The sequence below is a fragment of the Heptranchias perlo genome, chromosome 19, assembly GCF_035084215.1.
Source record: "Heptranchias perlo isolate sHepPer1 chromosome 19, sHepPer1.hap1, whole genome shotgun sequence".
In the NCBI taxonomy this organism is placed as follows: Eukaryota; Metazoa; Chordata; class Chondrichthyes; order Hexanchiformes; family Hexanchidae; genus Heptranchias; species Heptranchias perlo.
In genome coordinates, this window is record NC_090343.1 from 34,406,033 (window position 1) to 34,427,462 (window position 21,430).

Genomic DNA, 21,430 nt, shown 5'->3' on the forward strand with positions numbered 1-21,430 from the left:
CTGGTACCAGAGCAGTTAATCTATATTCACTAATTCCAGTTTCAGTGTTCATTAACATACAGATATATACCTGCAATTGGGTCAGTCAATTCTTGGTTCGGCTACTTGTTGAGATGCCTCCTAGACAAGGTCTTTAGGTTTGTTTTAATTACTTTAGACTTTAATTTGAGCCATATGTGACACTAAATCCAGATTTTATTGATGCTTTCTGCTTTTTCGGCTACAAAAAAACGTAAAATTGGAGTAAAATTGAGTGCAACTTGAGGGTGGGAATTGGGGTGCGGGTGCCGAGGTGGGCAACGATCTGTTTGGCTGTCCAGAGTGTGAAGCCCAGAAGATTTGAACTCTCGGGCCTTATTTGAATTACCCCAAAACTGACTTCCGCCTGAGCCTCGGGAATGACGTCACCCATCAGTGGGCAAGAATGGGAAGTCACTGAGGGTCAGGCCACCCCTGGAGACCGGTGGAAACGGTCCCCAGCAAGTCAAGTGAGGAAGGAGGGCGATTGGGAACTACTGCAGTTGGTGGGGGCAGGGGTGGGGGGGGGCGGTGGTGAATGGCCCAATGTATCCTTGCAGGGGCCGGGGAGCACTCCTTCTCTATAAGGATTCCGTATAAATATTGGGCCTGATATTAGGAGGGAGGCGGGTTGCCAGTGGGGGGTCGACTGGGCGCGTGGGTAACCCGCCCAGTAAAATCGGTGGGTTCCCCAGGCGATCGTAAGTAAATTGAAGCCACTTACCTTTGCTTCCGGGTTTCACGCAGAAAAGCTGCGCAGTGGGCGGACAGCGCACCCGCATCATAGGCTGTCAGCTGGAGGAGCCCTATTTAAAGGGGCAGTCCTCCACTGACTGATGCTGCAGAAAGGAGCCAAAATTACAGCATGCAGCAGCCCAGGGGGAAGGCTGCTCCCAGGTTTAATGATGCATCACTCCAGGTCCTACTGGATGGGGTGAGGAGGAGGGGGAGGACAGAGATCTTCTCCCCGACGGCCGGGAGGAAGTGGCCTGCCTCTGCCACCACGAAGGCCTGGCTCGAGGTGGCAGAGGAGGTCACCTGCACCACCAACATATCACGCACCTGCATACAGTGCAGGAGGCGCTTCAATGACCTAAGTAGGTCAGCCGAAGTGAGTACACTTACTCATTCCCCTACACTCCATCTGCCACATCACCGCCCCCACCCCACATCTCCTTCTGCACTGCCAACACTACTCTTTCACATCACTCCTCACACCCACTCAAAGCTCATCCTCATCTTACCTGCACTTACTCACCTCGCCAGAACTCATCCCGCCACTACCACTCAACCCAATCCTCATACAATCTCATGGCTCTGTCTCATAATCACCCTCTGATGCATCTCTTTCACGGTCAGCCTCACCCAACCTGCCACTACCTGTGCTGCAGCCACAGGGCATGCATCACATATGTGTAGTAGGAAGCGTAAGGCAAACGTGAGCATGAAGGGGATGCACAAGGGTGTTTGAGGGTTTGTCATGGTTTTGACTTATATTTGATTTCTGATCAACTCACATTACATATTATATTGTAACCACTACTGCCACATCTTGGCCATTCTTGACTGGCTTGTGCAATAATGCCTTTTCATGAGGTTCTCCATGAACACCCTTGATGCCACCCATTGGGTCACCCTATAGTGGGTGTATTTGTAGTTGCACGACTACTTTGTGCAGGTGCCTCTTGCGCAGCACTGTGTTGTGTAGCTCCACGTGGCGGAGGTGGATGGCATGCCTGGCAAGGCTGGTGATGTTGCTCGTCCTCCAATGGAAACCCCCCCCCCCCCATCCTGACGGTGTGAGTGTGAGGGGTCCACAAAGTAAGTAAATGTGTTTGGACAGCAGAGTTTAGGGTGTGATTTAATAATTTGGAGTGTGGAGACAACGATGAGGCAGGCAAAACTTTGTCTGAGGTGACAGAGTGCCCTGCTGCAATGAATGAGGGTTTACCCCGCACCTGTTAAATGGACCTTTGCAGCTGCCACTGGCTGCTGGCTGCAACACGTCTGTTTAAACAGGGAGTGTCCCCCCAGCATGGGAAACACGCTCTGGGTAGTCCAAAATTCAAATCCTCCTAAAATCTCCAACTAATGAGGTCTGTAAACGACCTCAAGTACCCAGATAATTATCTTAAGTGGGATCCCGCCGGCTTTGATTGCCGGTGGGAGTCCCGCATGCGGGGGCCGCGCGCGCACCGATTCGCGTCATTGGGGAACCTGGAAGTGGGCGGGTTGGAGCCGAGTTCCGGACCCACTCCGGGAATCCCTAATTTTAGGAGCCCCCCTGCCACGAACGCACCTGCTCGGCCATCCGAAAATTGACCCCATTATCTTTCCAAACTTACCTTGGCTTCTTCTGGCCAACCCGTGGACTTCAGCCATGGTTGAGGTGTTGAGAGTTGGCCCCGTGTCGGACTTCTGAATGCGGAAATTAAAATGCTGTCATGGTACCGATGACATCATCGGGCTGCGACTTTAAGATTTAAATTAGGCCCCCCACCAGCCTGCAGTGGGAGCCTTGGTCGACTTCAAAGTCGGTGAAGATAAAATATCACCAAGCGGGAACAGTGTGGCCTCAGTAAATGTCCCGGCAAATGGACGTGGCCTGATTTTAACCCCTCCCACACAGCATTCTTGCTGGGCAAGGGGGGCTAAATTTCAGCCCAGAATGTTACATCTCTAATTGGGATAGAATAAATGCTTCCCCTTTGTCACTGTTGTGGTAAATAAATAACATTTTTATTTTAGTGAAAGTATTATTATCACTGATTTAACAAAAGCAGATAGGCAAACATGGAGCAGAGTTTTTTTTGTTTTTTTGGTCTTTTTCTGCATTATCAAAATAAAAAACAACTTCAAAATTTTCTGCACAGGGGCATTTTATTGGATTAAATGTGAATTGGAAAATTTATTCATGGAAAATTTGATCATAGAATGTAAACATTTTACTTGGGTTGTAGGAGGAGCAAGAATAAAAAATAAAACTGGTAAATGTCATCTTGCCTCACAGGAAACATATCCCTTGAAGCCTGAGTAGAGGATAGCATTGATAGTAAAGATTGTACCTGAACCTGCAGCCAGTTTGCCCAGATTTACAGGGAACTAATTGCTCACAAGAAGAGTAAATCCCCTTTACTCTTTTTGTGAGAAATTGGTTCCAAGGAATTAAAACTATACTGCATCAATAGCTAAAAGGGATAAAGAGAAAAACCATGAATAAAATCAGAAAATGCAAATGGTAATTCTTAGCAGGTTGATCAGTACCTGAAAGAGAAACAAAACCAGAATGCTGGGAACATTCAAAAGGTTCGGCAGCATCTGTGGAGAGAACAGACAAATTGACATTTCGGGTGGAACACTTTGTCAAAACTGGGCTCTGGTCCTCAGTTCCATTTTATCCTTCATCACATCAAGTGCTTTTATGAAAAAAAATCTTCCTTTTAGATAGCAAGGACTGCAAGTTTCAACAACTCTTGGAAGCCAACCTATTTCCTGATCCCTCTTCCTCATTACTTTCGTCTTCCAATATCACCCCTTGCCAGATTTTCACCATTCTTTCTGACATTTCCCTTTCTTACCCCAATAATCTGTCCTCAGCATAAGCATCAGCTCAATTCCCCTACACCCCCACCTCAAATGAATTCCAAGCTCAATGTGATGCTGAGCTCTTTTGCTGCCACCTTCACCTCTGTGCCTATACTTTTGACCAGGAGTCTTCATCCTGCAATTCTGAACCTTTCTTTGTCTTCAGCTTCCTCGATCCATCTGGACCCTCTCTTCCTGGCCTTCTACTCTCCTTGAACTTTTTGTTGCGAACTGCTGACGTAATATGGGCCATTGTTAGTTTCTCTACACCCCTCACGCACTCGAATCTATCTCCCTCTGAACTTGCTGTACTCTATTCTCTCAGGTCCAATCCTGATATCAATATCAAACAGATTGACTAAGGGGGCATTATGGCGGAAGGACCTCTACCTTGCCAAGGTTGAATGCCACCTCTCTGACAACTCCTTCTTTCTCCGTCTGGATCATGACCCCATCACTGTACATCAAACCATCATTTCCTAGATCGTTATTGACGTCAACTCCTCTGGCGATCTCCTCGCCACAGCCTTCAACCATCATAGTTCCTCACCCCAGCACAGCTTGCTTCTACCTCCTCCCCAAGGTCCAGAAACAGGAGTATACCGGTTTGTTGCAGCTGCAGTTTCGACAAAGGATCCCACCTGAAATGTAAATTTGTTTGTTCTCTCCACAGATTCTGCCTGACCTGTGGTGTGTTCCCAGCATTCTCTGTTTTTGTTTCAGATTTTCAGCATCTGCGGTATTTTGATTTTTGTTAACCTGAAAGAAAAAAAGGGTAGTTCAGTGTTTCGAGTGAAATCCTTTATTAACTGATCGGCACAACTGAAGGGTTACATGTTTATTACCTAAATTACCTTAATTTCACTTAAACATGAATTTATCTTTCTCTTCTGGATATTAACTGACCTGCTGCATATTCCTAGCATTTTCTGTTTCTACTGAATAGAGATAGGGTTGTTTAATCAACTCAGTGCCTAGCTGAGTTCTGTATCAAATCAAAAATACAATTGGCCCTGTAATATATCAATCAATTGCAGCAGAGTAGGATATCCAATTGAGGAACAAAATGTGCAAGCACTTTCTAAAATGCAACTGGGTAGGAAAAGTCAACCTCAAAGCGATAAGGTAGAACTTCCATTAGCAAGGCTAAATTCCATTCAAACTAATAGAAAGATTGTTCTGAGCAGTAATTTACAGCAGGTGACTGCTGATTTGAGTGAATGTTTAGACAGCTTTCCTATAACTACATCTCGTGTAATGGACGAGGAGGACTGTGGGTGGTGCAGGTGTATGTATCCCTGTGTGGTCCCTGCCTATTACTCAGTTTTGGTATTAATTTTGACAGTAACTGAGATAGTCAGAACATGGGTTAATGAAGTAATCAGTATATTACATTCCATTAAGCCTTAAAGAGGCAGGATCACTTTTTCTGTGACTTTCATTTGATATGTTCATGGTGAAAACTATATAAAATGAAAAGATTATCTCATTTTTAATGTCTGTAATTACTCCTCCATGACCATTGTTCAATTAAAGCTGCAGTCTCCATAAATTATCAAAATAAGCATATAAACCAAAGTATATCATATATACCTGCAAAATGGAAACTTTAGAAAATATATTTAATATTAATATAAAGTGTAGGTGGGTATTTGGTGCATGCTGTATAATGTTTGCCAATCGATGCATCTATCAGTCGTGGCTAAGTTAAAAACATGCTGACATTACAATAAAGTAGGTTAGTGTAACGGCTGCCTAACTGCTGACTGCTTCACTGATGCATTCCACAATGACTCATTGCACCATTGCGATATCCATTCCATACACTATCCTGTCCTCTAAAAGTTAGGCTGTTGATTTAATGCCAATTAGCACCAAATTATGGGTAGTTTATGATACAGTACCATGTCTGGATATATAGACAAAGATCTACATTCCTCAAGATTTCAAATTATGTGGTGAGATGGTGACTTTTTAAGCACTAATTTCTCTCCTTCTTTCAGCCACCTGATAAAATAGCTAAAAAGGTACGGCTTTTGAAAATAAATATCTTGAGTTTCTCAATTAATTTGGTTGGTTGCTATCATTTCTGGATCAAGGACCTCAGAGAGTTAAATATTGCAGAGGATAATTTTGAGAGAAAAGAGCACCTTGCCCTTGTCTGCGACAGTCCCAACTGACATGTCATTACAGAGATAGAAAGGACACCTGGTCTGTGTGAAATGCACTATTGTATGGCACCTGCTGAACCACGCTGGCAGAGCGGGGATGCTAGAAAATCCTAGATCATAGCAAATTAAAATCAGTTAGGATGTAACCATCAACTTGCATTTAATCAATCTGATTCGTTCATTATAAGGTTGTTATAATTTCACTTCACAGGATTCTGTTCTGACATTTTTCTTCTATGGTCCGGATGCAGTCATTTTTATTCCCCCTCCCTCAATTTTCAGCCCAACTACCTCATTTTTTTTCATACATACCAGCATTTACCCTCCTGCCATCAAGATAGTGGGGCTATCCAGACCAATGTATTCTCACCTGTCCCTAGCTTTGTGCCTCCATGATTTGCTGACATGAGATATGTCTACTGAAGGGTAAGGCAGGCCATGTTAATGAGCCAACCCTCTCTCACACTAGCTTTACTATAGTGAGATACTTCATCTGGATTCTGGGTGGGAATTTAGTGAAACAGTTGACAGTTGACAGACCAGTCTTCAGGCAGGAACCTGAATTCATGAACCTGTGTACATCAAATATGATATTGAGTTTCCACACGCGTCAGATGCCTGGCAGATTAAAAAAAAGACAAATAAATGTATACTAATTCTATTAATATTGAGCAGGCATGTATTGTCAGCTTTTTTTGGTATAGTTAAATTTAGGATGAGTTGTAACTAATTCTGGGACGCAGTGCATTTGCAGATTAACTTGCTGCGCTATGGGGTGGCAAAACAGCTCCTTCACAAAGTGAGTTCCTGATTTTAATCAAATCACATGAGGCAATGAAAAGAGAAGAGAACACAAAAAATGAAAGCTGATGATATCCCTTCGAGATTGGTTGAGAGAATGACATTCATAGAGGCTTGATTACCTGGTCACCTGCTTGATGGTGGTATGGTGCATCACATGGGGGAATTAAAGTTGGGGGGGAAGAGAACAACAAGCAGTAAGAATGGCGCAGAGGATTTAGGGTTATAATTAGCAGTTAAATTGTCATGCCTTACAGTTAAGACTAATATTAAGTTTCAATTTTATAAATGCATTTTAAATCCAGTTAAGGTTAGATGAGGAGTTGGGTTTTTGATTATCATCTTGCCCACCATTTTAAAACCTTTTTCATTAGCTTCCTTTTTCCACATCATTCACTTCAGCTAGAGGGTCATAGAGACTATCCATGTCACTATGTATTGACCAACTGGAAACACTCTTAGATAGAAGTCCTACTTAAGATTTTTTCTTTGAAAGAAATCATTCTTGAGGCAATTCACCAAGGGAACCTGGCTAAACTTGCAGATAAAAGGTATCCAAGTTCAAATGACAGAGGAGGCTGATATTTGACTCTGACCCTGCACTGAAGTTCAGTTCTCTATTGCTAAATATGTATGCAATCTGAGTATTAGCTTTAAAGGGATTATTTCAATATATTTTGGATATAGAGAACAAAATCTACAACTAAATAATTTATTTCTATGTTAAAAAATAGTAAACACATGTTGTGATCAGGATTAAGCTATGACTCTCAGACAGTGTCGGTACTGGGAAGAAGGGAAGGCACATTTTAGAGGGTCTGAAAACTAGTGTAATTTCTGGAAGATTCAGGGTGGTATTGTTCTCAGGTCCCATTGGGATCTGTCTCTCCCTACAGCTCAGAATATGTCCCAAAGAGTAAAGGTCATGTAGGGTTAAGTCATGGCAATGGCTCATATTCCAGCTAACTTATCAATGTCAGTGCTGATTCAGTTATTGACCAGATCTGTCAATACGATATCCCACCTTGACAAGCTCCTATCAGTCTTATCCCGTAGTTTTGTGAAACTAACTGGCTAAGAAGGAAAGACGGATGTGGTGGGGGTGGCCGGGGGGGGCGGGGGGGGGGGATGGTGGTACTGGGGACCGGAGAAAATGACAAAAAAGAACCGTGACCTTAGAATTTTTTGCTTTGGCAAGCCTATGTACTAGGCCTGTTTCTAACATTTGTGTTCACCAGCCTCTGCAGTTTTCCTTGGCTTAATTGAAGAGCTAAACAAACTAATTAATCATTTCAACCCATAAAAATGACAGGATTCATACGATAGCATTCTTCACCAGCTCCAATTTGTTTTTAAATCCCCGCAGCAATTTATTTGCTGAATATGCAAGTTTTCCCCCATGAAAATTACAAATTGTAGTCAAGGTTAACTGCCTAATATTCTCATTCAATATTTATTTTTTTAAAGGGAGGAAGGGATGCTGCTGAAAGTATTTTCTTTGGTTATGAAAGCTGGTTTGTTAATCAAAATGACAAGGACACTGTCCTTTTGATAATACCCTTCTTATATAACTGAATCATCGAGAATAAAAAATGAACTTTATTAATCAACAGCTCCTGATTAATTGTTACAAAGTGATAGCCATAAATTTTCTTTCATTTTAATAATCCTTGCAGAAAGCTAACAATCTCCCCTGTGATTAAGGGGCTTTTTGGGGCTAAGCTTGTGGAGTAATGTCACATTGGATACTTTGACAGTGGTGAGACTATTCTATGGACAACCTTCATTGGCCTGACAGTTAAGAAATACAGTTATCACCTATATCTGTGTAGGAATTCATCATTTCCATAGGTCTTAGACAGAATGAAAGGATTATTTTTACCCAGTAAAATACCAAGGGACAGTATGTGACTTATAAGAAGACCTTTTCTCTTCCTTTTATCTTGCATAAAATTGTTATACACGCACTAATTTTCTTTTCTGGTGGGACTGCTGCATAGAACTGGCTAAATAATTATTAGAATGAAGAATTAAATTAAGGATGTATGTGCTGTATCTAATTTGCGAAGTTCTTCATGTCACAGTAAATGCTATAATGAGGAATTCATCACTGTGAAACCATCAGAGCTAGCTGGCCCTTTTCTGAATTCTCCTTAATTTTTTTTTACATAAACTTATTTAATTAGCCAGCCTTTCCTTCAGTCTTTTGTTAGTTGTTTATTTGCCTCCTCATCAGTCTTGACATACACCAATTAGTAGCATGTAATTGTTTAACCTTCTCATAGGGAGTGCAAAAAAGCAGTGCTCCGCAAAGAGACAAAACATTGGGATTTTGGGTTTGTCAGATATCACACATGAACTGTAAAGGAAACTGCTTTACATGCTGTAGCTATATTTTACACCTATGTCCAGAGCAGTCCATTGCTTTCATTAGATGAAGGGAAAACTCTTGTTCCTCTAAAACTTATTTCATTGGGTTGAATGTAAATTTTAAATAACGTTAGATCAGCACAAATTGCAATTGTGGTGATAATGAGCGAGACCATGGAAATCTGGAACTGAATCCAGATCAGTGTGGATCTGGGTATTCCATTCTAGTTCCATTATCTTCTAGGCCAGACCTGAACTTACTTGTCATTTTCAGTTTCCCTCTGGGATGCCCAAAAACACATCCCAGAGCTCCTAAAGCACGAGACTAGCATGCAGCAGCTTATTAGAACAAAAACACAAAAAACAAAATCGATGCTTTAATCATTTTTGAAGTTCAGAAAAGCATGCCTCACTTTTTTAAATGAAAAATATTTAAACTATAAACTTCCTGCATTTTCAGATCCAGATCCTCAACTCTATTGTTGAATTCAGATACTTAGAACTTTTGGAACTGGTTCCAGATATTTACCATTCAGGTAGTGTTGTTGATTTTTAATGAGGTCCTGTTTATTAAGGATATATCTTTCAAGGAAGAGCTCTCCTTTGCACTGATCCCCAGTGCATTTAAATCAAGTCCCGGTGGGTCTGTCTTAATGGAGCCAATCTGATGTATAGGGTGACTTCATTTCAAACAGAAGTGATAAATGGCCATTCTATTGCTCACAGAAATTGCTTGCAACAGGAATTTTCTGCCCATAGTTTCTTCACTAAATTACAAGAAGAAGTCTCTCCAAAAGTCTAGGCGGATTCGCGCAGTTTATAATGCCAGATGCATAGCTCAGTTGGAGATGAAAATTGACCATAAGGGTAAGTGACCTTTTAAGTAACCCATAGTTATAATTAGAACAGTAAATTAGCAGTAGATGCAAAGGTCTGCAAGAAAGTTAATTCATTGTTCATAAAAAATATTTGGAACCCCCCCCCCACCCCGCCCAGCAGTATTGCAATATAGCTAGAAATGGATCATGCCCCTGTCCCCCCCATCACAGTTTACATCTATGGTCATTTACTTAGTTTGGTTGTGATGTTATACTTTCTTGTATATCCTTATGATATCATGTTCTCTCTCAATTGTTTCCCTTCCCTTCCAGAAGATGGAGACTCCTGCTGGCACAGATCCACAAGAACCAACAGGCCTCCCAGTACCTTGATCTAGAGTCCATTTTTCATATGTTTGTCTGTCTGTACCATAAGTGTCAGAATTTGATTGTGAAGGCATCACAGTTGAACTTGATCTTTTCCTTGTCCTTGTCCAATATCCACACATGCAGACCATCCAGCAGGAATAGTGATCAGGAGGAACCCTGGCTAATTTTTTACCCCTTCCTAGCCCAGGAATATCAAGATCAGCTCCAGTGCCCCAACTGCTGCCATGGCTAAAATTGGCTAACGTGGCACAGCCCAGGGATCAAACTTCCATGGTTGTTATGGCTAAATGTCACACCACTAAGCAATCAGGGAAGCCTATACATTTTTTTGGATCATTCAGATGCCAATTCCAAAGAGTTCCACCATCAGGACCCACTGTAAAAATTAAATATTAGGTAGCATTTTAATTAATTTTTAACGTCTTTTATTTTTTTCTGTCCACGTTTATTAACTTTTGTGGAAATATTGCGAGACATTATCAAGGTGCTGGCTGAGAAGAGTTATGGAGCTTGACAGTACGAGTGAGCTGAATTAACGCACACCAAAATATACTGAAGCATCCCTGGGATAATCATTACAACTTTATGTTGATCTGGCTCCATCATAGACTCTCAGGGGGGGATTTTAACCTCCCACGATGGGTGGGAGAGGGTCGGGGTGGGGATTATATTGGTAAAAATGTGAAATCCGACCCCAACCTGCCGCGAACGCCCCTACTTCTGGTTTAACTGTGATGGGTTTGGAACCGTCTGAGTAACTCGTTCTGGAGAGGTGGGTCTGTGATTATAATATTTAAATGAGGCTTCGTTCCTCAGATTTTGGGAGCCATTTGAATTTAACAGCTGTGGGCCGGGTTTCCCAGGACTCAGCAAATCTGGCAGCTAAAGGGAGGCAGGAGTTGCCAGATCCAGCAGTTAAGTGCTTTTTTGAGCACTGCCTATGGGCCAGGAAGAGCAGGAGTGCTTCTCCGGCCCCTCAAGCAAATCTTCTGCCGCGATCTGCCTCTCTCCCTAAAACAGCTGAACCCCCCCCACTGCGATCTGCCAACCCCCTCGATCTCTCCCTCCCTCCATTCTTCTGCTGTGCAGAGCCTCAGCGTCCCCGACATTTCCGGGTGTCCTGGTCACAAACACGCGCCCCCACTCCCTCCCATAAACATCGGGGCCTCAGTAACTGGTCCAAGTCTGTTCTTCAATGATGTAATAACCGCTCACTAGCTAAACACAAATACTCAAAAAAATACAAAAGAAAGATAATGGGCTCGATTTTACCAGGCCTGCGGGTTTCCGGCGGGTTGGGTTTCGGGAGCGTGGTCAACACGCTCGGTGAAATTAGTGGGTTGCCCGCGCGATCGTAGCAGGCAACACACTAATAGGAATCAATTACCTGCTCCTCCGGGTTCCCCGCTGCTGGTCTGCGCGTCGGGCGGGCTGCGCATGCGCAGTACGATCTGTCAGCTGGAGGCGCTCTATTTAAAGGGGCAGTCCTCCACTGACAGATGCTGCAACCAATGGAACAAATTACAGCATGGAGCAGCCCAGGGGGAAGGCTGCTCCCAGTTTAATGATGCCTCACCCCAGGTATCATCAGATGGGGTGAGGAGGAGGGCGAAGACAGAGATCTTCCACCCGGCGGGCGGGAGGAAGCGGCCAGCCTCTGCCACCAAGCAGGCCTGGCTCGAGGTGGCAGAGGGGGTCACCTGCGCAACCAACATATCGCCCACCTGCATACAGTGCAGGAGGCGCTGCAATGACCGCAGTAGGTCAGCCACAGTGAGATCACAAAGTCTTTCCCCTACACTCCATCTGCCACAACACTGCCCCAACCCCACATCTCCTTCGGCACCGCCAACACTACTCTGTCACATCACCCCTCATACCCACTCAAACCCCATCCTCATCTTACCTCCACCTACTCACCTCGCCAGTACTCATCCTGCCACTAACACGCGACCCAATCCTCATACAATCTCATGGCTTGATCCCATACTCACCCTCTCGTGCATCTCCCTCACGGCCAGCCTCACTCAACCTGCCACCACCTGTGCTGCAGCCACAGGGCATGCATCACATATGTGCAGTAGGCAGCGTAAGGCAAATGTTTCGTGAGCATGAAGGGGGTGCACAAGGGTGTCGGAGGGTTTGCCATGGGTGTTACCCATATTGAATTTCAGAGCAACAAACAGCACACATTATATTGACACCACCACTGCCATGTCTCCGCGAATCCTGTCTGTTGTGTCCAATAATGCCCGCTCCTGGGTATCACTATGAGGACCCACCACTGATGCCACCCATCGTGTTACTGCAGAGTAGGTGCAGGTGTATTTGCAGGGCTCGTCCGCGCAGACGACTGAGAGACATCCGAGGTGTAGCCGGCTGCACCCTGGAAGGATGCGGAGGAGAAGTTGTGGAGGGCAGTGGTGAGTTTGACAGCGACAGGTAAGCAGTCGGTGCTGGGGCCAGCCAGGAGCCGCTCGGCATGAAAGAGCCTGCAGATCTCCACGACTACATGTTGAGCGAATCTGCGCCTCCGTGTGCACTGCTGCTCGGAGAGGTCCGGGGAGCTGCGCCTCGGTCTGTGGACCCTGTGGCGAGGGTAGTGCCCTCTGCGATGCGTCTCTCTCTGCGGTAGCCCTCCCTCCTGCTGTGCAGGTGGGCGTGCAACAACACCGTGTTGGGGGGCTCCACGTCTCTGCGGCGGACGGCGTGGACTGCGAGGCTGGTCATGCTGTTCGTCCTCCGAGGGTGTCCACGCACCACCCATCTGGCAGGTGTTGGTCTGAGGGGTTGTGCAGGGTAGGTGGGTGGTTCCTCGGACTGGGGCTGCGGTTTTGTGTCGGTCTGTCCTCTGGCTTGGCGGGGGGTGGTGGGGGGCAGGGGTTGCCCTATGTGACGCGGTGGCCTCCTGCGTGGGTGAGGGCTCTCCCCCGTGGAGTGCACCTTGGCACCTGCCACAGGCTGCTGGCTGCAACACCCCTGGTTGGAGAGAGACTGTTTCCCCCAGTGTGTGAAACACTCTGCGATGCAGGTAAAATCCCACACTTCCTCTTTTGACAGCTGATTCAGCTCATTAACTGACCTCAACAAGCAAGGAAAGTACTCTCAAGTGGAACCCCGCTGGCTTTAATTGCCTGCGGGATTCCCACCAGCGGGGGACACGCACGCAGCCCCGCACGTCATCGGGGAACCCGGAAGTGGTCAGGATCGCGGCGCGATCCGGTCACGTGACCGCATATCGGGATTTTCGGGGCCCCCCCGCTGGAAACCCTAAGGAAACCCGACCCTAAAATCGAGCCCAATGTTTCTGATTTTAGAAATGGTTCCGATTATGAGACTTGCTTTTCAATGCTTCATTGGAATGATTTCTGCTCTTATTCAAACTGTTGAGGATACATGGTAGAAGCGTTTACATTTATGTAATGCAATTTAATGAAATCGTGTACATTTCTATAGGAGAGACCATCTCCAGGAGTTAGTTATATTAAGCTAGTTAGGTATATTGCTTGATACAAAATCAATAATTTTCATGTTACAGCAGATTGCATGCAAAATCCTTTCTGAATACACTTCCGAAATGACACAAACTGAACACATGAAGATCTTTAATAAACAAATTGGTTAGGGTGAACCATACTGAAAATGATAGACCTCTGATAAATTGAATATCAAGTTGTGAACTTGCAAATTATTTTCTTAAGCTAAACCTTTTATAAATGAATGTGGTGAGTCACTGGGTACATGACAGAAATCTGCAGATGTCTGCACATTAGGTCTATGTAGGTTCACAATTATTCCCGACTCTAACTTTTTGGTTTGAAACCTGGTTGAAAGGACAATTGAATACAATATAGCAATCTGGCAACTCAGGCTTTCATATTGTATCCTTGACAGACTGGACAATTCTGTGTCATTTTATCTGCTGTGAAGCTACAATAATGTTCAGTTGTATTAATTGGTTCAGAAAGAGGCGTTATGCTTTTTTGAATATCATAAAATAATACTATGCAAAAAGCAATATTTAACAACAAAAGAATGTAATACTTTTCATCAACATTAATTTACACTTCAGATGTATAAATTGGCCAGTTTTGCAGTCAGTTATTATTTTTCGTTTTTTAAAAACTATTATCTGCCTACATTCACAGCTCACCTACTTCACTATAAATTTACACTTGTAGCATTTCTTAAAAGGGGTTTAATTTTAAAGAGCACAGTTTGCTCAAATTATACAAGAGAATATCATGAATTTTGAATTGCTTTTCTTTTAATAAAGTTGATAGTGTGTTTTAAGCCTAGATCAGATAGGTTCACATATTTCAATTGCCAATGTCTGCATTGATGTAAACGCCAGGGGTTTCCTGCAATCTTAAGAAGCTAATTGTTCAGCTTTTGTTGGTTATACCTTAACCAACAGACTTGTTTGTTTGGAAACTTAGTCACAGAGTTGGATCTATGGAGACATAAATACATTTGATGATTGGTCTCTGTGAATAGTATATTTTATTTAGACGTGTATGTAACATTGTTAAATTTCAGGTTCGAACATAATGGCCTTGAAATTCCAGCGTCAGGATGCTTCCTCCACCCTTCCATCAGTGGTACGGCCTTTATCCATCTTGCTCCCATTTTCTAGAATTCTCCCTAAATTTCTCTTTGATGGACTAGAGATTTGTCTTGTTTCCAATCATACAAACTATATTTGTAATAATTCTTTATGGAATTTTTGTAGCCGGCTAGCTGGTGGCTACTTGAAATTGTTTACTTCTTCTCTGTATGGATCCCTGTAATGCATTTTATTTTTCTCATGTGTCAGTGACATTTCAAAAGTCAGATAAGTCACCTTTGTCTACCACTTAACGTGTGGTAGTTGCCAAACCCACACAGGTAACAGAAACACTTAATATGATTTGGCTGCAAGAAGGAGACATTGCTAATTGTTTGGCATTGCCAGCATATCGGGGGCAAAATCCAATTTCACACCTCTTCTATACCTGCATTATTCTGATATCAGACTGTGAAGTGAGTTGGGATGTTTTGCTGCATTTAAGACACTATAAATGCAAGTTGTTGTTGTAATAGTAGCCAGTAAAATCTAGTTTGAGTTTAAGGTATCACAAGGATATGTAAACAGATTACGGCAAATAAGATAATTGCTTATCCTCAGGTCCCACAACTCTGCAAGGGCAGATTGCTTTAAAAAAAGTATAGCTTCTAATTAGTAAGAGACAACATCTGCTTTTGGGAACCACTGTGAAACCATTGAGAGAAAAAATGATTTCATAAAAAACCTGAAATGGTGCCAAATGGATGTTACTATTTATTTAAATCAGCATCACAGGTAAATGTAATTTGGAGTCAGAGATTCCTACCTGGCTGTTTTTTCAGATTGGTTACATCCATTTTATGCCCCTTTATTGGGCATAACTGATCTGAAAAATCTACCTGAAGGGAAATATTATTGTTAGTTTGGTGTCACAAATGTTTAAGCTCAAACACCGACTTGCATAAAACATTGGGAGACAAGGCAGTTAAAGAAAGTTAGTTGTAATGGATCCAAACTTTCCCTGCTTCCCTAGCAACCTTTAACAATTTCTCCTTGAAAATCAAAACATGCATCGATATCAAAATAAGCATCATACTACAATCTAAGAAAAAATTGTGCTGGTGCTAATTGGTCTTTGGTACAAAAAGTTACTGTGTACTTTCTTGCTAATTGTTTAATCGCCAATTAGCTTTCAGTAGCTTCAGGGGGGTTAAATTGACAACACATCTGTTGCTTTATTTCCTATAGGAGTTCACAAAATATTATATTCAAATAATCAAGCTCATTCTATGGACAGGCGATTATCACTTCGCAAGTTTTGTTTTGTGATCACTTGCCTTCACGCAGTCAAACCATCGTTGGTAGCTGGAAAAAAGATCCAGAGATATAGCTACTGATTTTGGGAGACAGTAAGGGTTCTTTCAAACACTATGCAAAGAGGCAGAGAGTCAGGCAAATCCTCAATAGCTATTTCTGCAACACAGCCTTTCTCAGAGCTGAGTGGCTCAACATGACACCTTCTCAGTGGCAGAAAAATATCAGCAAGATTTGATTACTATCCAGAATGGCAGTGTGCGAAATTTTGAATCTGCTTAACTGCAAATGTGAATAAGCAAGCTGCCATCCAGGAAATTTCAGGAATAGGCCTGCCTCGACACAAGTGAGGCAAAGGTAATTGTTTTAAATTGGAGTTCCTTTGCATCTTCGATATTAACTCTGGGGGAGCAAATTCCCGCCCCCCCACCCTGCTTCTCCTAAATCAGTGCCTATTCTTTAAATGTATACAAGAAGAATACTGCATCTTTAACCGTTCTTCCATAGATTTCTGGCTGAAGAGGATGGTTCTCTGCTGCAAAAACAGTCACTAATGAGATGATACAGAAACAGATGTATGGATTGAGTATTTTCTGATAAGTAAATGATGTCATTTATGAGTTCAACACAAACTGCTAAGCCAAGCTCTCAGCAGCCTACACCTCTGCTGCACACACTTAATTATTGCTTCATTTTATCACTCTGTTTAAAAAGCAAACTGTATTTCTGTTTTAAAATAAGCCTTAAAATGATCTTCATTTCAAAATGGCTAAACAATACTTTGCACTTTAGAAAAGGGATGTAATGACATTCTTTAATATTAAGGATGTCAAATGATCTGATTAAGCTGAGTCTGTGCATTATAGTGTTATGTGAAAATGTTGGTAGCCAGAGTTAAGAACTCTTTGAGCCATGATGGTTTGGCTGCGGCTTTTTCAAAAGCCAGTGAGATGTGCTTTCTAAGATGAGACTGGTCCTGCTGTTTTCCATCCAGTTTTCTTCTGAATCATTCTAAATCTAACTGCTTGTTTTTGCATTGGCAAATCCTACTTGGGGTTGACAATTTTAGATGTGATCAGAGGCTAGAATTCAATTTCTGGCTGTTTGGGTGGGAATCCAATGCTCCATGACCACAGCTACTGGGTTGTTCAACTACATACAAAACCTTTTTATCTAGTTCTGGTGGCAAATATATTCATATCCAGTTTCAATAAATGTTTTTAAGATCTGTTTTCTTGCAATAATAATTTCACTGTACTAATATGGCCATGTACGAAGTCAAAAATGTTACCAACAAATAATTTTATGAAAGCTTTTTTTAAAAAAAAGAAACATGAATAACTAAACAGGTAATGAATAATACAGCAACCCCTCGATATAATGCTCCCTTTGGGAGCCATATAAAAACATGTTATATCGAAGCATGCATTATAATGAGGATGTTTTGTATACTTTCCTTATTAATCAGGGAGCCATAAACAATGTATGTTATATTAGAGAATGTGGCGTATCAGACAGTGGCTTAATGAAGAGAAACTGTATTATTACGGAAGAGATGGAAGAAAGTCAACATAGAAACCATCTCTACTTCAATTTGTAGAGTTCTTTTGGAATTAATAAAATGATGAAAGAAGAACAAAATATCCTATTTTTGAGGCCATTTTAAAAAAATCCAAGTAAGAGATGTAATCTGTTTTAATAAATTGATTGAAAACAAGAACAGAAAATGCTAGAAGTACACACCAGAAATACAAAAGAAAGGTCAATAAAAACTATTCCCAAATCATTTCAGTTTTAACTCAATTGTCAATAAAAAAATTGCTATGTGCTTAAGTTAACAAAGTACATTGTCAATGGGATAAGCTTACTTTGTAATACCATATTATATTATGTTGATAGTAACATAAGAACAGGAGTAGGCCATTCAGCCCTTTGAGCATGGTTCACAGCCATGAACCAGTGACATCATGGCTGATCTGTACCTCAACTTCATTTACCCGCCTTTGTTCCATATCCCTTGATACCCTTACCTAACAAAAATCTATCGATCACAGTCTTGAAAATTTCAATTGACTCAGCATCCACAGACTTTTGGGGGAGAGAGTTCCAGATATGATTTCTACTACCCCTTGTGTGAAGAAGCGCTTCCTAATTTCACTCCAAATGGCTCAGCTCTAATTTTAAGATTAAGAATTTTGTTTCCCACACCAGAGGAAATAGTTTCTCTATATCTACCCTTATTGAATCCTTTTATCATGTTAAATACCTTGATTAGGTCACACCTCAACCTTCTAAACCCAAGGCAATGCAAGACATATTTATGCAACCTGTCTTCATAACTTAACTCTTCAAGCTTCCAACAATTAGTGAGTTAAAACTGCTGTGCAATGTTACATTGCATTATTATGTTCATATGAAATTTCTTTGTTTATTATTTTAACAAAGTCATTAACCTGTTAGGATTAACATCTTCAATAAAATAGCAGAACAAATGTGCTAATGTATTTGTTACTAATATCGCAGAGCAATTTCAATCCTAAATTTTTTTAAAAATTAATAAATTATGAAAAAGGACATATTCTAAATCACTTAAACAGAATAAGCTGATAGTAGACATGGGTTAAGGTTTGAGTATTGGATTCTGGGAGAAGGAGAGATAGAAAAAAAAAATCACATTTACAAGCTATTTTAAACCATGGCTATTTGATATTAAAGGATAATCTTTTCTTGGATCCATTGAAAATACAGTGATAGTTGTTTGCCTACATAACAACAGTCACTGTATTTCAAAATCAAAATTGGAGATATTTCGATATGATCATAGGTATTATTTATTAGAAATAAAATAGATAAATACTACTTAATATTCCTCACTTAACAAGCTTTGTGAAGAACTTGAATAAAAATTTGCACTGCCTATATGTTTTGGGTTTGTTTGAATTCATACTTAAAAGTTTTAACATTGTGTGTGTCTTAACTCACTCCAAAACAAACTCAAAGAGGGTGAAATTCTTCTTTTAACAATAAATGGGAAAATGCATATTCTTTAATTAACAAACGACTACCAAAATTGCATTCTCAGAAATATGTCAAAGATGTATGTTTCTTCAGTGTTTTTGTTCACTGGCTGTTCATTAAGTCAAGAAACGATTCTCTCATTTTTCATTAAGGAGAATTTTAGACCCAAGTGAGTCCCAAGCCAGTAACTGGTTGAGCATAATAAAATTATATAAGCGGCTGCTCCAATACTGGTGCTTTCAGTAGTTGGTAAGAGTGACATTGCTGAATTCTGCTTGGCACTTTCTACCAAATTGCTGTGATAGAGATTCTTAGTACCATTTATGAAGGAGTGTTCCTTTAAGGTAGGCTATTTGGAATTGATCATGTGATATTAATTTAATGACATCAACACTATCAGCACCATATGAATCCCATCTGAAAACTTTTCATTACATTTTTCTATCCCAATTTTGAAAGAAAGTTTGTATCATTTATCAGCATGATCCCCTTTACTCAATCTGCAGCGTAATTTACTATTTTGAATTTCTTGAGATGTGTGAAAAAAGTAAGGTTATTCTAGTTTATTTTCAGCATTTAAGTTGTACATCAAGATATTGAAGATCAGATGTGCGAAACTGTAAAGAGGATCAAACAGACATTAATGATATACTAGCTGATCTTCTGTGCCATTGCTCACAGGTAGTCTGAGTCTGGAGTACAGATGCAATGTTTGGTTATTAGCCTTGCCAGTCCCTTTACAGCCATTGCTCTGTGGGGAAGTGGTCTAAATAGGCACACCCTGAGGTTGAAGGCTGATGTGTCGTAAGTTTCCCTAGATCGGCCGCTACTCGGCTCCTTTCCTTGGGGAGAGGTCAGATTTCTCTCAGGGTCAAAAAAACAGCAGGAAATGACTGGCTTTCTTTATCTTATTATGTACTTCTTAAAGTGTGAGGTCAGAAGTCTGATAGATGTATTTACATTTTTATATATGTAGCTAACTCACTAACAGCCATAATGATAAACTTGTGCTTGGGCAGTCAAGTTGAAAATAAATGAACGAGACTGTTTAAGAAATTGTGATTTAAAATATACTTCATTGTTATTGCACAGAAAAAAAATTGTGGAAATACATACTGGACCCATTTTTGCAGAACACTGAAAAATAAGACCATAAAATATAGTCTGAAGCTATCATTACAGAGATTGGGCACTGTATGTGCCAGAATGCTTGTAATTTTTCCTTGTCAGTTTCATGTTACCCTACATTCCAATGGATGAATTCCAGCTGATTTTACACAACTGAAAGCAGGTATGAAACAAACAAGTTTAAAAAATCATAAGGGCTGAATTTTCCACTGGATGGTGAGTGTTCCATGCATCTCAGCATGTGTTTTGCCTGAAGGCAATAGCAGCAGTGCGTCCCATGTCAAAGGTGCCAGCAAGGACACCCTCTGCTTGTCATGTGGAGAAAGTGTCTATCGAAAATAGGCCAATTAAATAAAATAATATATCGACTACAACTGGAACAAACAAAATTCTTATTAATCTGGTGCCTCTATCTTGGAATACAGTTCGCATGTGAGGAAGGAGGCGGTGATGAAATAATTGGCAAAGGATATGCTAAATGGCCTAAAGATGACAATCCAATTCCATCAGCATGGAGGCCAAATAATCGCAGAAGACACATTAGCATCTAATAATCAGGAAAAACTACAAGAAAACAAACCAACAACTCAGAACCATTTTGAGAGACTCACACTGCACAGCATAGTATTACTGGAAAGATTCTCGACCCTAAAGTGAGGGGAAAAGGATGCCTTATGATGTGCAAATAAATAGAAAACACAGAGAAAATGAATTTTAAGGACAGTTCACTGTACCTATATGGTACATGTGCTGTCAAATGTTGAACTGAATATGATTACAACTGACACGAATTGAAAAATGAAGAAGCTGTAAAATGCTTTGGGATGTCCTAAGGTCGTGAAAGGCGCTATATAAATTCAAGTCTTTCCTTTTTTATAAAAGACTCCTTCCTATTTAACCTTAGTAGGCCACGAGTCCAGCCCTATAAGCCATTCTTTTGGCAGGAGGCAAAGTGAGAGAGAGGAGAGTAGAAATTAAGTATTCTAGTCTGATGATAAGTACCAATAGTCAATAATCCCCTGTATGGGACTAAAATGGACTTAGTGTGAGTGGCGAGATTTTAATGGCCATCCAGCAGAAAACACATCCAAATATGAAGTGGGGCTTCAATTAATGTATTAATATTTATTTTTCAAAATATACTGACATTGTAACCTTCCTAGGTTCTGCTTTTTTGTTGAAACAAAATGGACAAAAGTTGCTCAGTGTTTTACAATATTGGGATCTGGAAGGAAGTAATCCAAAAAAGGGAACTTTAGAAAGAATGCTGT